Here is a 21718-nt window from a genome sequence, read left to right on the forward strand (position 1 = left end):
ATCTCCAGACCAACATACGGGCGTTACTACAACAGGTAAATGGTAGAAATCCTGACCAAATCTTATACACAAACCATTGTCCACTTTCTTATCTCATGATTTTCCTTCTCTGTGTGCTTTGATCTATTTAGGCTGAAGAAAGATCCCAAAGTAGAGGATTGGTCTTTCTCAAAGAACTGGCCGAATACGTCCTGGATGTGATAGAACGTCCGGCCCCATTGGAACGCCTGGTAAGGATCATCTTCTATATGATATGTCCTTGTTTTCTCCACATTGAGTCAGATATCAGAACAACAGATTCATGATCTTCCTTGTCAGCTCCAGGCAGACACAGGATATTTTATGACAGCCTGTATTCTGCTGTTGTATTCACAGGACCATGGTGGGAAGTTATTATTTCCGACCTCTATTTCTGGTCTTGTTTAGTTATCAGATTTGTCCTTTTTGTAAATGCTACAGTTCTGATAATAGACGTTATTATAGAAATGTTGTGATTATAAGTTACTTATACATTAATGTGGATGTGCTAGAGAGAAGCTGCAGTGTAAAGTAATTCCACCCAATAATGAAATAAATCATGTAAATCCAGGTTTAATCCTTCCTACCTTCTATATATGGGGATTTAGTGTGTGTGAAATAAATTCATTATATGTCTTATAACTTTTAGGACAAAACAGAAGGCGACACCAAAGAGGGGCAAATTCCAGAACCAGAAATCTCTGACCATGAGAGCTGTCAACTGGGACCAGAAAGTGATCTGACTGAAGGTAAGCCGACCATCCTACATCCTATTTACAAGTATGGTAAAACATTTCCAATGGCCGACCTCTTTGAGAAGTTCTCCCCTTCATCTAGACCAGATAGTCCATGATTGTCCCTGTCATTGTCTTCATTGTGTTATTGCATTATGTACTTCAGATTGATATAATCTAATACATTATGTTTCTTCTTTGTTCTTCTTCACTATTTTAGATAAATCTGAGTTGCCAAATGCAGAAATTAAAATCTCTGAAACCCCAGAGGTCCAAGAATCTGCCAGTGTAAGTATCATGGAGAGAGGTGTCCTTATATCACCAGAGAACTGGGTATAAATGACATATCTGATATTATACCCCATGAAATATCTCTATTCTTAATGTAGATCAGATCTATTGTGTTACATAATAACATTTATACTGAGACCTCCAGTGTGTGATATCCCTTACCATCCAATACTGTACAATAATACATGTGCATGGTGGATACACCTTATATTCTATAGGGTCTGTGCAGAGTCCGGCTTGTATCACCTCCTCTGTATCTGCTGACATTATATAGAGGGGAGAAGTTTCCACATCTGGAGCTTTTATTCCCTGCAGCTTCTATGTCTTATTGTTATTTCTTTTATTCTTCTTTAGAACTCGATCAGATCATTGAATGCGGCGAGAAAGCCATGTAAGAGGGACTTTGAGACCTCCAAACTGGTCAGCAGTGGGGCTTTTGGGTGAGTATTATGTTGGTATTATATACATGTCCCGGGTTTCTTATGACAATGCTTCTGCCTCTGTCCTCTGCCAGTTTAATATTATCATAGAGAAATGATATAGATCCACATGACTGTCCACATCCAATAGTCACCATTCAGGTCAGTGAGGATGTGACATGGATGAGGACTCTGGCAGTCCTGACATTGTGTAGACCTCCCATAGGAGATAGTTTATGTAGTGCCATTTCATATATTACTAGACATGTATTTGTAGTGATGGCTGTAGATCTACTACTCTATTCTTTATAATCCATGCATTTTTCTCTTCTCCAGGGCTGTCTACTTAGTGCACCATAAAGACACACACCAACTATTTGCTATGAAGAAAATGGATAAGCAGAATCTTAATCCAAGAAGACTTGAACTGGCCTTTATCGAAAGGGACATCTTAACATTCGTAGAGTGTCCCTTTGTGGTCTCCATGCTTTGCTCCTTTACAACAAGACATCACCTGTGTATAGTCATGGAGTATGTAGGAGGTAGGGTATATGCATTGTATTTAGCTTTAGCTCATTTCACCATTACTACAATCAGACTGATAGTATATACTCTATATATCCCTAAATGTTATATCCTTCCCCTATGTCTCAGGTTACTTATGGTTATATGGCATGTGGGATCTGCCTTATATAACTCCCTCATTTTTGCTTTCTGCTGCAGGAGGAGACTGCGGGAGCCTTCTAAAGTCAATGGGCTCTTTACCTGTCACCTTGGCTCGGATGTACTTTGCAGAGCTGGTTCTTGCTGTAGAATACCTGCATAGCTATGGTGTGGTGCACAGAGACCTGAAGCCTGACAAGTAAGTGACACTTGTAGTATAATAAAGGGAGAGTTACAGTTATCTTACTGTCTATGGATTATCACCTGGATCTAACACCATCTTTTCTTTCACAGTATTCTGATAACACCTGGGATCCTGGGACGGAAAACCAAGTGGGGAATCATAGAAGTGGAGAACACATCACATTGCGAATTTTCTGATCTCAGAGATTTGCTGATCAGATACAACCTGCAGGACCTGAGGGACATAACCCACAACATCCACTACGAGTCCTATCGGGTCAGTCGACTGAACGAGAAGATGAACGGCACTCCAACACAGCTGAAGGAACCGACCAGCCTATGAGTGATGGGTAATGTCTCCAATAGAGTGCCTGTCTAATGGACATATCGACTCACTGCCGGTCTTACGTCACCAAATCAGCTATGTCACAGAGACACCCAAGACAATGGTGGACTCACCAGGATGAGCTCCAATGTATCTGTCAACACTGCCGATCTATGTCACCTACATATCCACATTGTGCCGATCACCATAACTTATTGACGGTCTGTGCCAGAGATGTCAGTCACTGCCACCACCAGCCAGAGTATTCGACACACCACCACTCAGTCATGGTCACCGTCAATAACTCATACAACTACTTGTCAATCATCTCTTAGTCAAACCCAATGGGTATGGGTGAGAGTCAAAGACACGTCAACCCAAACTGAGTGACATACACGAGTGCCTCGAAATCTCACCAATACCCCATGTTCTCTGAAGAAAAGCTGGTGGACATCCCAGTGTTGGTCCATTAAATAAACTAGAGGACCATCGGTGGTCACCCAAGTTCTCATCTAAGCTTATGGATCCACAGTCAAGCTGAATGTCTTCATATTACTTTATCTGAGTTCTGGGGTATCAATCCAGCACCCCCAGTCTGTGAATGATACCTAAGCCTAGTGCTTCTCTATCCTGAAGGTACGCCCAATACATCTAACATATACCATGACTGTCTGGCTGGCAGGACAACCCTGGACTGGTCAATAGACTCAACCACCCCATTGCCACCAGCTTATATCACTGGCACACCAACACATTACTGGTCAGACATGACTGACCCCCAAAGACTAAAGAAACCTGAACCCACCGTATTCCTTATATATATCAAATCTACATTGTCCCACGGGCGGAATGTATACACATTATTACACCAGTTTGTGCCCACTGGTTGGTTAACCCAACAGCCCCTCACTCTACCATAGTAGCAATACACCATTGCAGTATCGACCAAAAATACATACAAAAGAGACTGCCTGGCGTGTGACCTGCGACATTTCTATTTTCCTAAAATGATTTGTACATATTTCTATATAAAGGACCAAGACTGTAAGGAGAATAACCTGGAGGATATGAGATCTGTATGTCGCCGCCCTCCTGGGTGAATAATGTCTAGATTTTGGGCTTGTAAAACTCGGCCTCATGAGACCAGCAACAAATCTCTACAGGTCTCCAATTCATGACATTACCAGAGAGTTTCTCCATTATGAGGTCAGTTGTACTTACAAGAACTTAACTTCTTCTTAGCTTGCTCTTTACACATCTCATCTCTGTCAACTTCTCTATTTTCCCTTCTAGAAATTGTTTGCACTGATATTTTTGGTCATACTGATTTTCATTGATCCTTATATCTTTCTTCTGCTGGTTTCCAGATCTGTGGCACAGCTTCTTACATAGCCCCAGAGATTATCCTGATGAATGGTTTTGGAAGACCCGTTGACTGGTGGTCACTAGGGATCATCCTACATGAGTTTATTGTAGGATCTGTTCCGTTTGATGGGGAAACCAATGAGGAGCTTTGTATTAAGATCATCACAGGTAAGTATCATAATCTGGATGATACGTGATGTCATTGTCCATTGCTCTGTAAGTCAGAAGGTGCCTTTATATTACAATTCAGTGGTTTATTGTCTGTAATATTTGCTTTTCTATATGACAGAAGACATAACTTGGGATTCTGATGACAACGCTCCTCCACCCGATGTTCAAGATATTCTCACTGAGCTTCTTCGAAAATATCCTGAAGACAGACTTGGGACAAGTAATATATATAATATTATTAATATATACTTAATACTACTAGGACTTTGGAACAAGACTGAGACTTTTTTCTCTGTCTGATTGTCTATTTGCAGTTCTTTATTCTATGGCTTCTAGTACATGACAATCTTTCCTTCATATCTCCATTTGGCAGTCTCTTTCAATTTCTCCATCACTTTTTGTCTTGTTTTTCTAGGAGGAGCAAATGAGATCAAGGTTCACCCATTCCTGAGGGACTTAGACTTTGAGAACATTCTCAGTCAGAAGCCGGAGTATGTTCCTCAGCTAGTGTCAGACATGGACACCAGCAACTTTGATGCTAGTAAGTACAATGAGATGTCATCTAGACCGAGCTGTTGTTTGTCTCGTCTTCCATTTCTTTATGTTGCCATTATTACTAGTGATAAAATGATTTCTGTGTCGTGTCTTATACTAACAACCTGTAATAACACTTGAATTCATATGACTTGTAGCTCGTTCTAAGAGACATCACCATATGGTCTCAGAAGATGAGGAAGACACAAGCGAGGACGATGACTGCCTAGAGTACAAACATTTTGTGTCATCAACTCAAAGGCTTTCTAAAGTAAGTCCAGTATGTGAGCTATATGTCTATAATACCTAGAAAATAATACATTTACAGCAAAAGGGAAACAATATATTTATGTACATTATATCTTGTATCTCCTTGTGTGTATTTAGCTCTGTACCAGGACGGTGACCAATGAGGATCCCAAGTCCTCTCCAGATTGTTCCTTGGCGCACAGCGCAGACCACTCAGAAATGTGAGTAGATTGTGGGGTTATTACTGGGATCTCCGGGTTGATATCTGTAGAGAACAACAGATAGAAGACAGGGGTAACACTTTATTAAATGTATCCATCACCCCAGCCGTCTTTAATGACCTAGCCAGATGGGGGCAGTATTTGCTGAAGCCTTTCTCACCAGTGTTGGGGTATCAGGTCAGCAGTGTAGACATATTTCCTGCCATCTGTCCTCATGATAATACATTTATCTCACAGCTGGGAGCTCAGTAACATTACACTGGATTTAGCTGGATGTTCTGTATTGTATTTCATTTTCATTTTTTCTTCTATAAAACAGGCAGAAAGAATCTTCAACTTCTGAAGGTGATGGTGACAATAAGAGGAGAACTACTAGTAGCAGCAAGTCATCCTCATACACATCGTCAGGTCTGTTCAGGTCTGCACAACCGTCACCTTCTAAATCTGCATTAAACCTGAGAGAACAAAACCAAACCATAGGAGATGTAGAAATCAGAGCCAGAGGTAAGTGTGACAATAACCTCCATGTTGTATCCTGTCAGTCAGTGAGAATACGTCATGCGGAGTGAATGTTCACTGTCAGTGATGAGATTGTCACATGTATGATGAATGATAATGATCCCTTACCCCTGTAGCTAATACTCCTCTGCCATCCTGCCGCAGTGACATCACAGTAGTATCTTGTAATATATTGTCCCATTACTTACATTATATTTCCTTCTCCTAGCTGCTACAGTCCGCAGATTGGTATCATCCTGCCGGCGCGGATTATCCAGGGCTGCTCGTGCCATTAGAAGAGGCTTCTGTTTTGCAGGCTGTTGCCGTTCCACCAGAAATGTGTAGAAGACAGAAAACTCCAAATCGAGCGCCCTGAAGGTCTCTGTTCTCACCAATGGGCAGCACGGTGGCTCAGTGCTTAGCACTGTTGCTTTGCAGCACTGGTGTCCTCACCAAGGGCAACATCTGCAAGGAGTTTGTATGTTCTTCCCGTGCTTGCGTGGGTTTCCTCCGGGTACTCCGGTTTCCTCCCACACTCTAAAGACATACCAGGGCCCCTTTTAAGTCTAATGCCCTGACTTCTACTAGACTTCCTACATTTCATACCTTGAATGCAGTCAATAAAGAAGTTAAAAAAAAAAAAAGCATTGTATCTAAGCCTGTCTGTCTATCGTCATACAATTAATCACATAAAGCACAATATGGTATAGTATAAATCCAAAAAGAACCAGGAAAACCTACAGAGCGCTACTGACAAATGACGAGATTCAGGATGAGCTTGATAAGCTGTTTTGATTTTATTTGGTTCCAAAGACAGTAAAAACAAGGGCTACGCATTTCGTCAGGTGTCTTCGTCACGCCACTGCGCGGAAAACACATAGAAAATACATAGAAATAAATATAAATATAAGAATGTGATAAATACATAGTAATGTTAATAAAATGCAGAGAATATAAAATAATATGCAATATGTATAGATCAATCCATGTGTACAGAGAATGGTGCCCATAGTGTCAGCAATACAATAGGGTTCTATAGTGCTATGTATATAGCTAGAAAAGGAAGCACAATATAACAGATACATAGATGACTAAACAGGTAAATCAATCCATGGACAGAACACTGAAATCTATCTGGTTAGTTGGATGGCTTAAAATATTACTAATTTGTAATCAGTGTTTTACAATCCTGCAGGAGACTCTAATGGTAGTGGTTGTGGTAGAGGTTTTGGTATAGACTTACAGGATATCTTGAGCTGTCAGATTGTGGGAACCAATATCCCTACGCTCTGAACAGGGAAGAATAGATAACCACTGGCTGTTGGCACCTCGTGCAGAGGCGCTGACGTCACTGAGTGGGCGTGGCTAGCAGGAACATGTATTGGTGGGTGGAACACTACAAATTCGCGTGTATAAGGCAATCCGGTGAATAGCGCTGTCACTGCTGACGGTACCTCGCAGATACTTGTGAAGCGGTGGGAGCGCTGGAAGAAGTGGGCGGTTCCACCCGAAGTGGGTACCACCTCCAGTTGTTCCCGCCTCCCTATGATTATATTGGATGAATCTTGATATCAATAAAATGAATAAATTATAAAAAATTAAATTTATTATATAAATATATAAATAATATAAACTCACTGGCAAGTGGAAAAAACAGGTAACTCTAAAATGGAGGCATCTTGGAGTGGAAACAAATATCCAGTAAGTTATATAAAAGCGTACTACAGAGATAGAAGGGGTGAATGTACAAACAACAATGACCAGTTATGACATGATTAGAGATGAGCGAACAGTGTTCTATCGAACACATGTTCGATCGGATATCAGGGTGTTCGCCATGTTCGAATCGAATCGAACACCGCGTGGTAAAGTGCGCCAAAATTCGATTCCCCTCCCACCTTCCCTGGCGCCTTTTTTGCACCAATAACAGTGCAGGGGAGGTGGGACAGGAACTACGACACTGGGGGCATTGAAAAAAATTGGAAAAAGTCATTGGCTGCCGAAATCAGGTGACCTCCATTTTAGACGAATAGTGGATTTCAAATCCGGGTCATATGAGAATGTGAACTTTGTGACTATGAGACAGGGATAGCTGTACAGGCAGGGATAGCTAGGGATAACCTTTATTTAGGGGGGAATGTTATTAAAAATAACTTTTTGGGGCTCTATCGGGTGTGTAATTATAATTTTTGTGAGATAAACTTTTTCCCATAGGGATGCATTGGCCAGCGCTGATTGGCCCAATTCCGTACTCTGGCCAATCAGTGCTGGCCAATGCATTCTATTAGCTTGATGAAGCAGAGTGTGCACAAGGGTTCAAGCGCACCCTCGGCTCTGATGTAGCAGAGCCGAGGCTGCACAAGGGTTCAAGCGCACCCTCAGCTCTGATGTAGGAGAGCCGAGGGTGCACTTGAACCCTTGTGCACCCTCGGCTCTGCTACATCAGAGCCGAGGGTGCGCTTGAACCCTTGTGCACACTCTGCTTCATCAAGCTAATAGAATGCATTGGCCAGCGCTGATTGGCCAATGCATTCTATTAGCCCGATGAAGTAGAGCTGAATGTGTGTGCTAAGCACACACATTCAGCTCTACTTCATCGGGCTAATAGAATGCATTGGCCAGCGCTGATTGGCCAGAGTACGGAATTCGGCCAATCAGCGCTGGCTCTGCTGGAGGAGGCGGAGTCTAAGATCGCTCCACACCAGTCTCCATTCAGGTCCGACCTTAGACTCCGCCTCCTCCAGCAGAGCCAGCGCTGATTGGCCGAATTCCGTACTCTGGCCAATCAGCACTGGCTAATGCATTGTATTGGCGTGATGAAGCAGTGCTGAATGTGTGTGCTTAGCACACACATTCAGCTCTACTTCATCGGGCTAATAGAATGCATTGGCCAGCGCTGATTGGCCAGAGTACGGAATTCGGCCAATCAGCGCTGGCTCTGCTGGAGGAGGCGGAGTCTAAGATCGCTCCACACCAGTCTCCATTCAGGTCCGACCTTAGACTCCGCCTCCTCCAGCAGAGCCAGCGCTGATTGGCCGAATTCCGTACTCTGGCCAATCAGCACTGGCTAATGCATTGTATTGGCGTGATGAAGCAGTGCTGAATGTGTGTGCTAAGCACACACATTCAGCTCTACTTCATCGGGCTAATAGAATGCATTGGCCAGCGCTGATTGGCCAGAGTACGGAATTCGGCCATTCAGCGCTGGCTCTGCTGGAGGAGGCGGAGTCTAAGATCGCTCCACACCAGTCTCCATTCAGGTCCGACCTTAGACTCCGCCTCCTCCAGCAGAGCCAGCGCTGATTGGCCGAATTCCATACTCTGGCCAATCAGCACTGGCTAATGCATTGTATTGGCGTGATGAAGCAGTGCTGAATGTGTGTGCTTAACACACACATTCAGCTCTACTTCATCGGGCTAATAGAATGCATTGGCCAATCAGCGCTGGCCAATGCATTCTATTAGCGTGAACTGAGTTTGCACAGGGGTTCTAGTGCACCCTCGGCTCTGCTACATCAGATTGCTACATCTGATGTAGCAGTGCCGAGTGTGCATCAGATGTGTAGTTGAGCAAAACTGACTCAGCACTGCTAAGTCTCTGCATTCGCATAGGAATGCATTGGCCAGCCTTCGGCCAATCAGCGCTGGCTCTGCCGGAGGAGGCGGAGTCTAAGGTCGGACCTGAATGGAGACTGGTGTGGAGCGATCTTAGACTCCGCCTCCTCCAGCAGAGCCAGCGCTGATTGGTCGAGTTCCGTACTCTGGCCAATCAGCACTGGCCAATGCATTTCTATGGGGAAAAGTTAGCTTGCGAAAATCGCAAACTGACAGGGATTTCCATGAAATAAAGTGACTTTTATGCCCCCAGACATGCTTCCCCTGCTGTCCCAGTGTCATTCCAGGGTGTTGGTATCATTTCCTGGGGTGTCATAGTGGACTTGGTGACCCTCCAGACACGAATTTGGGTTTCCCCCTTAACGAGTTTATGTTCCCCATAGACTATAATGGGGTTCGAAACCCATTCGAACACTCGAACAGTGAGCGGCTGTTCGAATCGAATTTCGAACCTCGAACATTTTAGTGTTCGCTCATCTCTAGACATGATATTACTGATATGACAGTCTCCAACACAGTAATGCTAACAGTACAAGCATGAGCATGAATAATGTAAATTATAAGGGCACAACAAAGTATACGTATATACATATATACACACATGCCTGTGTGAGATCATAACCATGGACACAGACATGTGGTAAAGCATACACACACATATATACATATATACACACACACAAATGCAAACGCATATGTATACACATGTGGAGGACTACGGGAAGGGACGGGGGTGGGGGGGTTGAATGAGAAAAGGGCAGGGGGCTGAATAGGATATTAGAAGGATGATTCCACAACATCATTTAGGATTCTCAATAGGATTCTCTGTGCTGCAGGCACAGGAATCGGTCGGGACGGGACTGCTGATCCTTGTAGCTCTACATCAGTTGTCTGTCTGAAATTGTCTACAACCATGCATGGCTCACTTGAGATGGAGACGTGAAGAGAACATGAAAAGTGAATCTTATTGTTGCTATTAAATGATTTTTGGAATTTTAAAATAACATTTTAATAAATATATAATATAAAATATATAACTTTAATAAACTTTTAAAATAAAATACAAACTTGCTTTTTGGTCATCTGCACCCAGTGAATGTGTACGATCACAATTTCCCCTCTTATATACCTGACTCACCTCACGTATGTGCATCACCACTCCATTCACACGGGCTCACGTGTAATCACCGGGGGTAAATTCTATTTGTGGGTCAACTATTCCAAGACATACATAATAGCAGGCAAATGTGCACAGGTGTATAGGCATGTAGAATCCTACATTTGCATTTTTTTGTCTTTTTTCTAACTCTATGGCCCATAGTGTGAACTTGTTCTAAGACTGAAAGTGACCTTTCTGTCCATATGACACAGCTCTGTCTTATACTCGTATTAAACACATTATCGTGCAAAGGGATGATCTAGACAGGAACACACATGGCCTTGTGTAATGTAAGATACTTCAAGGCAGCATTTCTCAAAAGTAGACAGGCAACCTGAAGAACAACTATTAGAGACATGATATGTCATTTATTGTACAAGAAGCTTCAAGGGATATTCCATTGATTATATCCCGGGGTCTCAATGTGACTCCATTCACTAACATGAATGAAGGATTTGCAGGGTAACAAAGTGAACTTTGGCCACATAATGTCTTGGCTAAAGTTGCCGAGTGGCCCTAGTCTAATATGGGATATATTATGTGTTTGAATAGTTTTGTTGTTGTGGTTGAAGGGATACCTATAACAAATGTTTTGTTCTTGATCTTTTACCTTTAGTGTTCATCACTGGTGCAGTGGCATAACTAAAGTCTTGTAGGCCCTGGTGCAAACTTTTATCAGGGCTCCCTACCTCATCACTACAGCGAATTCTTGATAGTGATGGTCACGGGTGCTAAGGAGTTTAATCCACCTTAGTATGGTTAGGGTAATCTGGGGGTCTCCTTGGTTTATGGGTCAGATGGAAGCTGCAATCTCAATACTGATGCCAGTGCTTATGGGCTCCCTAAGGCTCCTGGGTCCCAGTGCAACTGCACCCCCTCAAGTTATGCCCCTGCATATGTGCCACCATATGTTTGCACCAGCTAGAACCATCAGCTATTTTGCTGTTTCTAAACACAGGACAGGTGCTCAGCTGCCTCCAAGAGTTCAGACTAAGAAAGGTCGCAAAGGGGCAACCGAAACGTGACATATGAAAGATCTCAATTGTGAGAAAATATTGTAAAGTAAATTTAGAGTAAGGAATACAACTAAAACCTCATTGGTATTGGAATTTTCCATATTATGCCCTTAAAGGGGTATTCCCATGTCCCTTGCTCACCAGTCTTCGCTGCTGCAAAGACTTCTTTCTTCCTGGTTCTCTACGTCAATTAGTGGGTGGGGTTTCATATGCAAAGCCACACTGTCCGACTACCTCCAGTTTAGCCCTGCCCCCAAATTAACTGGTGGCTCCGCCCACCACATAGCGTGATCCTATGGGACGACTGAAGGGCCTGTGATGTCATCAAAGGTCCTATAACACTTGGATTTAGCTTGTTCGATATAGACTCTTCTAAATCCTAGTGGGCTAAGGGACCAGGTCCTTCTGCCCACTAGCTTTTAGCCTCTATATAAGAAAGCAAAATCCTAGTGAGCAGAGGGACCAGTTCCTTTAGCCCACTAGGATTTAGACTGTTTTATATAAGAAAGCAGCATGCATTTCCCCCCTCCTTTATCTGAGAGCAGGAAGCTAGGTCACATGTGCAGACACAGGAACAGCTACAGACACAGGCTCGCACCCGTGCACTTAGCACCCCCTCCCTCCTCCCTGAGAGCAGGCAGCTATGTCACTTGGGAAATGAGCGTAAAATCCCAAGGGCCATAGAAACAGTGTCAACAATGAAGTGAATAAATTAAGATAGTGGACAAACAAAGCAGTTTTGCTGAAGCAGTGTATTTAGGAAAAGTCTTAAATCCACATTAACAAGCAGTATAGATAGGATCCTTGTGATGGGACAACCCCTTTAAAGTTCTTTGAAAAACAGGAGCTACCTTCCTATAGGTGGCGATAAGAGCAAATTCCTCTTTTTCTCCAATGAGGTCTTATTTGTATTCCTTACTCAGAATTCCCAGCAGAGCATACATGGTGTAATAGGTCCCTGTACCATCTCTTCCTAGAAAGATACATTACATCTTCTGAAAAGTAAATTTACTTACCATAAAGAAGAGATGCCTAGGAGATAAGTATATGATATATTCCTGTAAATAGGTAAATAGTTGCTCTCAAGGCAATATGATACATTTTTTATTTGAGGACTGCACAGAGAACAGAAAATCATGGCTAAGGGATGGAAGATCTCAAAGGAAAGCATCACTTTATTGTTAGAAGAGCCACCAGTAAGGCGACATTTACAATATTTGCGTAATACATATACAGAAGTTACAAGTAATGAATGATACATAACAAAGTAAATGCTTCAATACTGCCTGTGCAGCTATAGATTTACCGTATTTTTCGGACTATAAGACGCACTGGACTATAAGGTTTTAGAGGAGAAAAATAGGGAAAAAAAATTTTCAGGCAAAAAATGGTAAAATATTTAATATATGGGAGTTGTAGCTTTGGAACAGCTGCAAGGCCACATTGACAGGTGACCCTGCAGCTGTATGGGGATGTATAGGGCGTTTTTTTTGTGGGGCCAGGTGTACTTTTTAGATATACCATTTTGGGAAATGTTTATTGCTTAGATCACCTTTTATTTAATTCAGAGGCAAAACAGAGAGAAAAACCCGGCGGTTTAGCACTTTTGATTTTGACGTTCACTGTACATAAAAATATTAGTAGACCGGGCATTTTCAGACACAGGGATACCTAATGTGTATGTTTCACAGTAATGTTATACTTTTATATGTATTCTAGGGAAAGGAGGTGAACTTTTATTTATTTTATTTTTTATTATATTTTTTTTAAGTGTTTTTTTTTTTTTTTTTTACTATTTTATTATCCCCCGCCTAGGGGGCTTGAACCTGCAATCATTTGATTGCAAGTCCCATAGACGGCAATACAAGTGTATTGCCGTCTATGGGAGATTCTATACATTACTATCGCGGAGTGTCATAGACCAGCCGCGATAGTAATATATATCTATGACAAGCCTCGGAGCCTTCATTAGGCTCCCAGCTGTCATCAGAACAGGTCGGCTCCTGCGGCCTCGCCGTGCAGGAGCCGGCCTGCATCACTAAAGGTATGGGGCCGGTGGGGACCGGCCCCGGGGCTAACTGACTGCCGGGACCTGCGGAGGAGGAGCGGATTTGCAGCATGGCCGCACTACTGCCACCGCTGGTTTTCTTCAGCGGCAGGAGCGTGGCAATCTGCAGGCCTCAGAAGCTAAGACAGTCGCCGGCATCTGCTGTAATAGACCGGCGGATGCCGGGGAGTGTCTTAGCTGCCGGGGCCTGCAGATTGTCACGCTCCTGCCGCTGAAGAAAACCAGCGGTGGCAGTAGCGCGGCCATGCTGCAAATCCGCTCCTCCCCCCACATTCGGACTATAAGACGCACCCTCATTTTCCTCCAAAATTTTGGGGAAAAAAGTGCGTCTTATAGTCCAAAAAATACGGTAGTTACATTGTCTCAGCAGTGCCACCTGGTGTTGAGAACACATTCTACAACTTAGCAGTATACAGTGTACAATTTTATATGATGCCCAAGACTGTAAATTTGACTAGAAAGGAATCTATTTCTACAGATATAATAATACTGGAACTCTATGTGATATAAAGACATAAAGTGACATGAGAAGCAAAAAATAATATGTCTCATACACTGAAACCATCTTAAATAAAAATAAAAATAATTTTACAAGTATCTTTTTCATATCTATTTACTTAGGGTATGTTCACACAGGGTGGATGTCCTTTGGATATTTTATTGTGGAAAATCTGCAGTGAATGGGGATGCTTTTTCTCCGCTGTGCATTCAGTCTACCTGCAACCTGTAGGTCTGTCACTTAGTGGATGGAGGAATCCAGAGATAACTGAAACACAACACTCGTCTGAAAAATTCAACCCAGATTTGGCCCAATACAGGTCACATTTTATGCCCTACCGAAATTACATAAGGGCTTAATACCATTAAAAGGCAGACCTATCGTGGCGGGGATAGGATCTATGACCCAGAATGCAAGTCTATATCTGGATGATATACTTCACCCCTTCGTTCTTGGTCTTCCATCATACGTGAGGGACACGATGGATGTCCTCCGTCGCTTGGAGGGCATCCACGTGTCCCAGAACGTCTTTTTGGCGAGTCTTGATGTGGAGGCCCTGTATAGCTCCATCCCCCATAACTACGGTGGTGGGGCTGTCAGGGCCTTCCTCTCAACAAGGGGCAGTTTCATGGAGGATCATAACGCTTTTGTCCTCGAACTACTCACATTTGTCTTGGAGAGCAATACATTTCTCTTTAATGGGAAAATCTTCCACCAGCTCAGGGGAGTTGCGATGGGGAGCCCCTGTGCCCCATCGTATGCAAATCTCTTCCTGGGCTGGTGGGAGAAGGAGAGGGTCTTCACAGAAGACCAAGAGCAATGGACGCAGTACATACTCCTCTGGGTCCATTTCACTGATGACATATTCATTCTTTGGGACGGACCCAGGGGGGAGTTTGTGTCATTTGTCCAATCTTTAAACAACGAGATTGGTCTCTTTCTCACCTATGACATCCAGGAGGAGAAGATGACATTTCTCGATCTGACTAATTCAAAGGAGAGATCGGGACAGCTCCGTACATGCGTCCATAGAAAAGAGACTTCTACAAATTCCCTTCTGTCATGGAATAGTTGGCACCCCCAATCCCTTAAATCTGGAATCCCCAAAGGTCAATACCTTCGGATGAGGAGAAATTGTACCTATCTGGCAGATTTCCAGGTGATGGCGAAAGATCTCAGGGGGAGGTTTGGCAGAAGGGGATACCCTGATCCGGTGTTGCGAGAGGCGTACCATCATGCTCTTTCCAGAGACCGGACACAACTCTTGAATCCCAGACATGATCTGCCGAACCAGTCAGATAAGATTAGAATTATTACAACTTTTGATGGAGCGGCTAGAGATGTCAGAAATATTGTGAGTGAAGCATGGCCAATTTTGCTGACTGACCCTGATATTGCCAAATTTATTGATCCTCGGCCTTTAATATTGTATCGCAGGGGACAAAATCTCAGGGACAAACTTGTCCATAGCCATCTTAGCCCCATAAAAGCGGAATCCGATTGGCTGACAACACAGTCTAAGAGCATCACAGGTACATATCCGTGTGGAAACTGCAAGGCTTGCTCATCTATTCAGAAAGGAAAATCGTTTCTGAGCAACTCTACTGGCAAGAAATATGACATATTCAGTTTTATTAATTGTAAAACCAGTGGCATTGTGTACCTAGCCACATGCATATGTGGGCTACAATATGTGGGGAAGACTGCGCGAGAATTTTGCAGACGTATTAGAGAGCACATTAATGATATACTGCGAGAGGAACCAACATCCATCTCTAGGCATGTCCGTGAGAAACATGGAGGGGACATTAAGGTGATCAAGTTCCAAGGAATTGAGAAAGTCAAGATGTCACCTAGAGGTGGTGACTTTGACTCAAAAGTCCTACAAAGAGAAACTAGGTGGATATATTATCTGGATACAGTCCACCCAAAAGGACTCAATGATTATATATCATTTACATCGTTCCTCTAAAAATTTAACTAATGAGAGCTTTGTTGTGAATATGCTCCCTCAACTGTTAACTAATGGGGAGTTTATTCCTTCCCTCACTGAGAATGTTACAATGTTACATCTTCTATCCCCACTCTTAAAATCCCACTTACGAATAATAATAGGACTACAGCTTTAGACTTAGGTATACTTACCTTTGGGTTTTGATGATGTGAATTGATGTTATGCAGCTGAGTAAACATCATGTCTCTGCTGTGTTAGATTGCTTTAGATCTTCTATCTACGGCTAGCTATTGTTATGTAGACTATTCATTATCTCGATGTTGTCAAAAGGCAAATAGTTGTTTGTTCCCTGTAGTGAGACCCGCGGGGATACCTGGGTGTAAACACACGTTTGAATTACCCTATTTTTTTGTCTGACAGTAATTGTTTAACTATTCCATTTAATAGGATGGACTTTAGGGCCAGGGAAGCGTCATGGCGCATCCAATTAGATTCTGTTTTTGGAGGTAATGGTGCACCTTCTGAGACTGCAGATCAACGTTCAATTCGTGAGATCAAACAACAATTTAAACAACAGATTAAACAACTTAAAATGTGGTGGAACAAATCTTTTCTGGAGAATTATATAAGTAAACAGCTGATCCCTAGGGGCTTACGAATTCAAATTCCTCCATCATTTAATGAATTACATCAAGAATTTCTGAACAAATGGGAAACTATATGTAATGGAGCAAGTAAGTCCCTAATGGAATTAATTATAGAATACAATTCAAAAATGGTTGATGAACTCACCACGGACATTGAAAAAGTTGAACGTGATTTGAAAAAGAAGTTATCGAATTCAGAACTGGAGATTTTTAAGAAAGAGATTGATGATGCAATTAATCAAACCGAGAAACATATACGTGAAACCAAGGGAAAGAAGTACCAGCGCGACTCTTTAGATTTCCAAAATAATAGAGTGTACAAATGGAGATATAACTCTAATCCAGGAAGAAGCAGATCTTCATCTGTTTCTTCCTATCACTCTACTGGTGGCGATTCATCTCATGCTTCAAATTCACGAGATCGACAATTCACACGACAATACAAAAGGAAACAGGAAAATATGGAAGGGACTAACCGGAAAAAAACATACTTCCATGTCTGTTTCAAATATGGTAAGTAGCACAACGAATCAACTGCAAATTATAAATCTGTCCAATTATGTTCTTACCACATCACAACAGGAAGTGTTAAGTCTAGGATTAAATTTTTCTCCATCCTCTAGATTTGATCCCTTTGAGGCAATCAAGGACCTGCACTTATTTGCACGGAAACTGATATTTAAAAAGATTTTTGATAATACATCAACAGCAGCTGTTTTTCAAACTGAAGAAGAGCAAATGGCCTTACAGATTTTAGAGGAATTATCTGAGGAAACACAACCCTCTGATTCAAGTAAGTTTCCCAAAAGATTGATTCCACCATCAAAAAAATTTCCTCCTGTCTCATTATCTCATTCAGTTGAGACTTTTGTAAATTTAGTCAGTTCAGACCTGAAAAAAATATCCCCTACTATTTGTAGAGATAATTTGAACAAACAACAGAGAAATGCACTTAGGGAGTTACAGGATATGACTGATTTAATTATAAAACCTTCTGATAAAGGAGGCAACATTGTACTATGGCCAAGATCAATGTATGAGAAGGAGGCTTTTAAACATTTGAAAAATGCTGTTTTGTATAAAAAACTTACCTTTAATCCCCTTTTAAAATTCACCTCCGAACTATCTTCAATTTTACAGGAGGCAGTTTCAGAGGGAATTATTACAAAGGATCAGTTTTCCTACCTGTTACCAAGTTCACCGTCTATTGCTACCCTATATTTCCTTCCTAAGATACACAAAAATCCGCTGATTCCTCCAGGTAGGCCTATTGTCTCTGGCAATAACAATTTGTGTGAACCTATCTGTCAATACATTGACCATTATCTAAAACCACTGGTAGAAAACCTGCCTTCTTATCTGGAATGGAATTCATTTGGATCCAGATATGATAATGGTCACTTGTGATGTCGAATCTCTATACACCTCTATAAAACATGATGATGGATTGGAAGCGGTTCATGAAGCCATACGTATGTCCTCCCTTGATACGTCTCTAGGTGAGTTTATCCTTAAGCTATTACGATTCGCACTCACACATAACTTTTTTACTTTTAAGGATAGCTTCTTTTTGCAATGCCAAGGAACGGCAATGGGGGCGTCTTGTGCGCCCCCTTATGCTAATCTTTTTTTAGGCATGTGGGAGCGTCTCATTTTTCTCGTTGATCCTCCCCCGGGAGTGGAATGTGTCCACTTCTGGGGGAGGTTCATCGATGACATATTCATCATTTGGCAGGGTACTCCGGAACAATTAAATACCTTTATGGGACATTTAAATAGGAATAGTAAGAACATCTTTTTGACATATAGTTTCAGCCACCATGAAATTCAATTTTTGGATGTAAAACTTACAACCGATAGTAATGGAGCTATACAAACAAAATTATACCGTAAAGATACGGCTACTAACTCCTTACTACATTTTCAGACATCCCATCCAAGACACTTGGTACAGAGTATACCGATTGGTCAATTTGCAAGAACTAGAAGGATCTGTTCTACAGAGGATTCCTTTTTTGAAGCTTCTCTGGATCTTACCAAGAGATTTCGTGAAAGAGGCTATGATGAAGAATACATACAAAAAGGCTTTAAACGAGCTGTCTCAGTTCAGAGAAAAGATGCACTGCGTCCCCGTATGAAACCATCAACTACTAGCGATCAAGTAAGATTTATTACATCTTATAATTCTAGACATCATGAGATGAATCGCACCTTAAACAGACATTGGCACATACTTACCCGAGATCCTGTCTTGAGAAAATACGTTGATACATATCCAAAGATAACATATCGAAGATCAAAAAATCTGAGAGACATGTTGGTAAAGAGCCATTATACCATCAATCCACAACAATACATTTTTGGAGCTTCAAAACCAACCTGGGGATGCAGGCCCTGTGGTCAATGTATAGCTTGCCAAAATGTTGACAGTGTTAAGGATTTTCGGAATTCGGAGGGGACAAGGCTCTACCAAATACGTCACTCCTTGAATTGTTTGTCAAAAGGAGTTATATATTTTGCAACATGCCCTTGTGGCCTTATATATATTGGCCTTACTAGTCGTGAGTTCAAAAAAAGAATTAGAGAACACTATATAGATATCCGTAATTCAAAGGATGAAAACAACATCTCTTTACTGAAGACACTGCCTAAACATTTTAAAATTCATCATGATTCAGATCCTTCTTTGTTGAGAATGAGGGCAATCGACCAAGTGATTCCAACTTCTCGCTCTGGCGATTGGAAACGTATTTTAGCGCAAAAAGAGTCCCGCTGGATCTTCACTCTTGAGACACTTCATCCGAAAGGTTTGAACGATAATATCCAATATGCTCCTTTCTTGTAACTCTATAATTATTTCTTTATTTTTTTGTCTTTTTTCTTTTCTTTTTTCTTTTCTTTCCTTCTTTTTTGTTTCTCTCTTCTTTTCAAGTTTCCAGTTTTTTATCTGCAGTCATCATGTTTTTATAATTATAGTGCTATTTGGCTGAATGAGCACTTTGGTATATTAGGATGTATTTTGAGCGTGTGTGTGCGTGTATGTATATGTACATGATTGTGTGTGTATATGCACGCACATCACCGCCATCTATATTCCACTGTAGTAAAATAAATATACATTTTTACTAATATTATCTTAATTTTATTTTTCATTTTTTCTTTTTTTATTATTATTTTTTGTTCTATATATAGTGTTCGGGTATTCACAGTATATGAACCACCATAAGAACAACAAAAAAGACCCAATGAATTGAAAACTGCAACGCATCTCTATATAATATTTATTAATATATTTAAATGACATATATATATATTATGCACTTTATTATGTACATGCACTTTATTATGGTACTTAATGTATGAATTTTTTTATAGAATAGATGATCATGATTTTATTAAAATTTATTATCATGTATATAATCTTTCACATTGCTTTATTCACCTCGCCACTGCGCACTTTTTTCACTATTCACGTCACTTTATTTTATTTTTCTGCACCATGTCTTGATAATTATTATTATTTGTATTCATTTTTGTTTTTTTCAATGTTATTTTTGTATTTATAGTCTTTAACACTATTCACATTGGATGCGTTATTGCTGCGGTAATTACACTGTTTTTCATCATTGCATATGTTTTGCTGCATGGGTTAATGAGGTATGCCGCTTTACAAAACTTGCAATTGTGTTCCGAGGCATGTCTTCTATGTAGGCAGTATACACTGAATTACTCTTTATGCGCAGCCATATATCACAAGTTGTAGTAGAGTATATTATGCTGGTCTTTATAGATGTGTGGATTTTTACTATGTGCGGCGATTTGCGGGCCTTCCCCGCACGTGCGCAGTGTGCATTGGCTCGTTCGTCACAGTGCAGGCATCTCGCGATGCTTTGATACACTCGCGCATGCGCAATGGTTGTTTTGGAGTGCGCGGGTACGTCTATAATGCACGGCCGCTCCGATTGGAGTTTAGATATGCTGGGCAGCTGGACATAATCTAAAATTTACCCGGACACCATATATACTTGGCAAACAGCATTCAGCCATATAGCTATCTCCCCCTGACGAAGCCACTTGCGTGGTGAAACGCGCGTCGGGGCGCGTATCGGTGCATGAAATACATACAGGTAATGTCCTAGCAGTTCATATGCTCTTTTCTCATGTCTGCAATACTGCTCTTATAACACTAAGTGTTAATACATTGGCCTTGCAATTTAGTACTTTTTTGGTGATTCCAAATTCCTATATATTCATATACAGCTAATGATATTCACTTTCTTAAAAAATCATGTCATGGAGTATTGCATTGACTGTTTATAAAATGTACCATCCTGTGAAAACCTATTAGTATGTACCTTCATTGCATCTATTGCTGGTTGCACCATTGCTTCTGAATATATTACTACTTATTTATGTAATTTTCAATAAATTTATATATATTTTTTAGAAATTATTTTGTCTTTTCTTGTGGTAGTGGGCCTGTAGGCCAAGGTGGATAGTCATTATCTCGATGTTGTCAAAAGGCAAATAGTTGTTTGTTCCCTGTAGTGAGACCCGCAGGGATACCTGGGTGTAAACACACGTTTGAATTACACGTGTAGTTGTTTACGAACGGAGAGACACGCCCAGATGGGCGGAGCCTTCTCTGTATCATGTGACGAGGGGTGGCAGTGAGTTATCACATGACCAGTGACACACCCCCCCCCCCCCTACGTCACTGTTGTGGAGGCGTGGCTATAGCTTTATATAGCCGGCTGAGCGCGGCGGCGCTTTACAGCCGAAAACTATGGCTGGGGGCCAGAATGAATTTAGGGTCTAAAAATTATGCTATGGACTTTAGTTCTGGGGAATTCTAAGACCTAGTCTGCCTCTGAAGAAGCAAATAGCAGAAACGCGTCAGGCAGTAATTAGAACCATACCTAACATTACCATTGCTGCTTAGATAGATAGTGCTAAGCAATAGCTGTGTAGTGGAGCTTATTATGAGTTCCTTAGCCAGTCACTCTATCTAGGATTAACTGATAAGCCTCCATCACGTTGTTTGAAGGGAGAGTGTGCTACAGTGGAGGGGGGTGGACATGTGCAAACA

The sequence above is a fragment of the Leptodactylus fuscus genome, chromosome 1, assembly GCF_031893055.1.
Source record: "Leptodactylus fuscus isolate aLepFus1 chromosome 1, aLepFus1.hap2, whole genome shotgun sequence".
Taxonomy (NCBI): Eukaryota; Metazoa; Chordata; class Amphibia; order Anura; family Leptodactylidae; genus Leptodactylus; species Leptodactylus fuscus.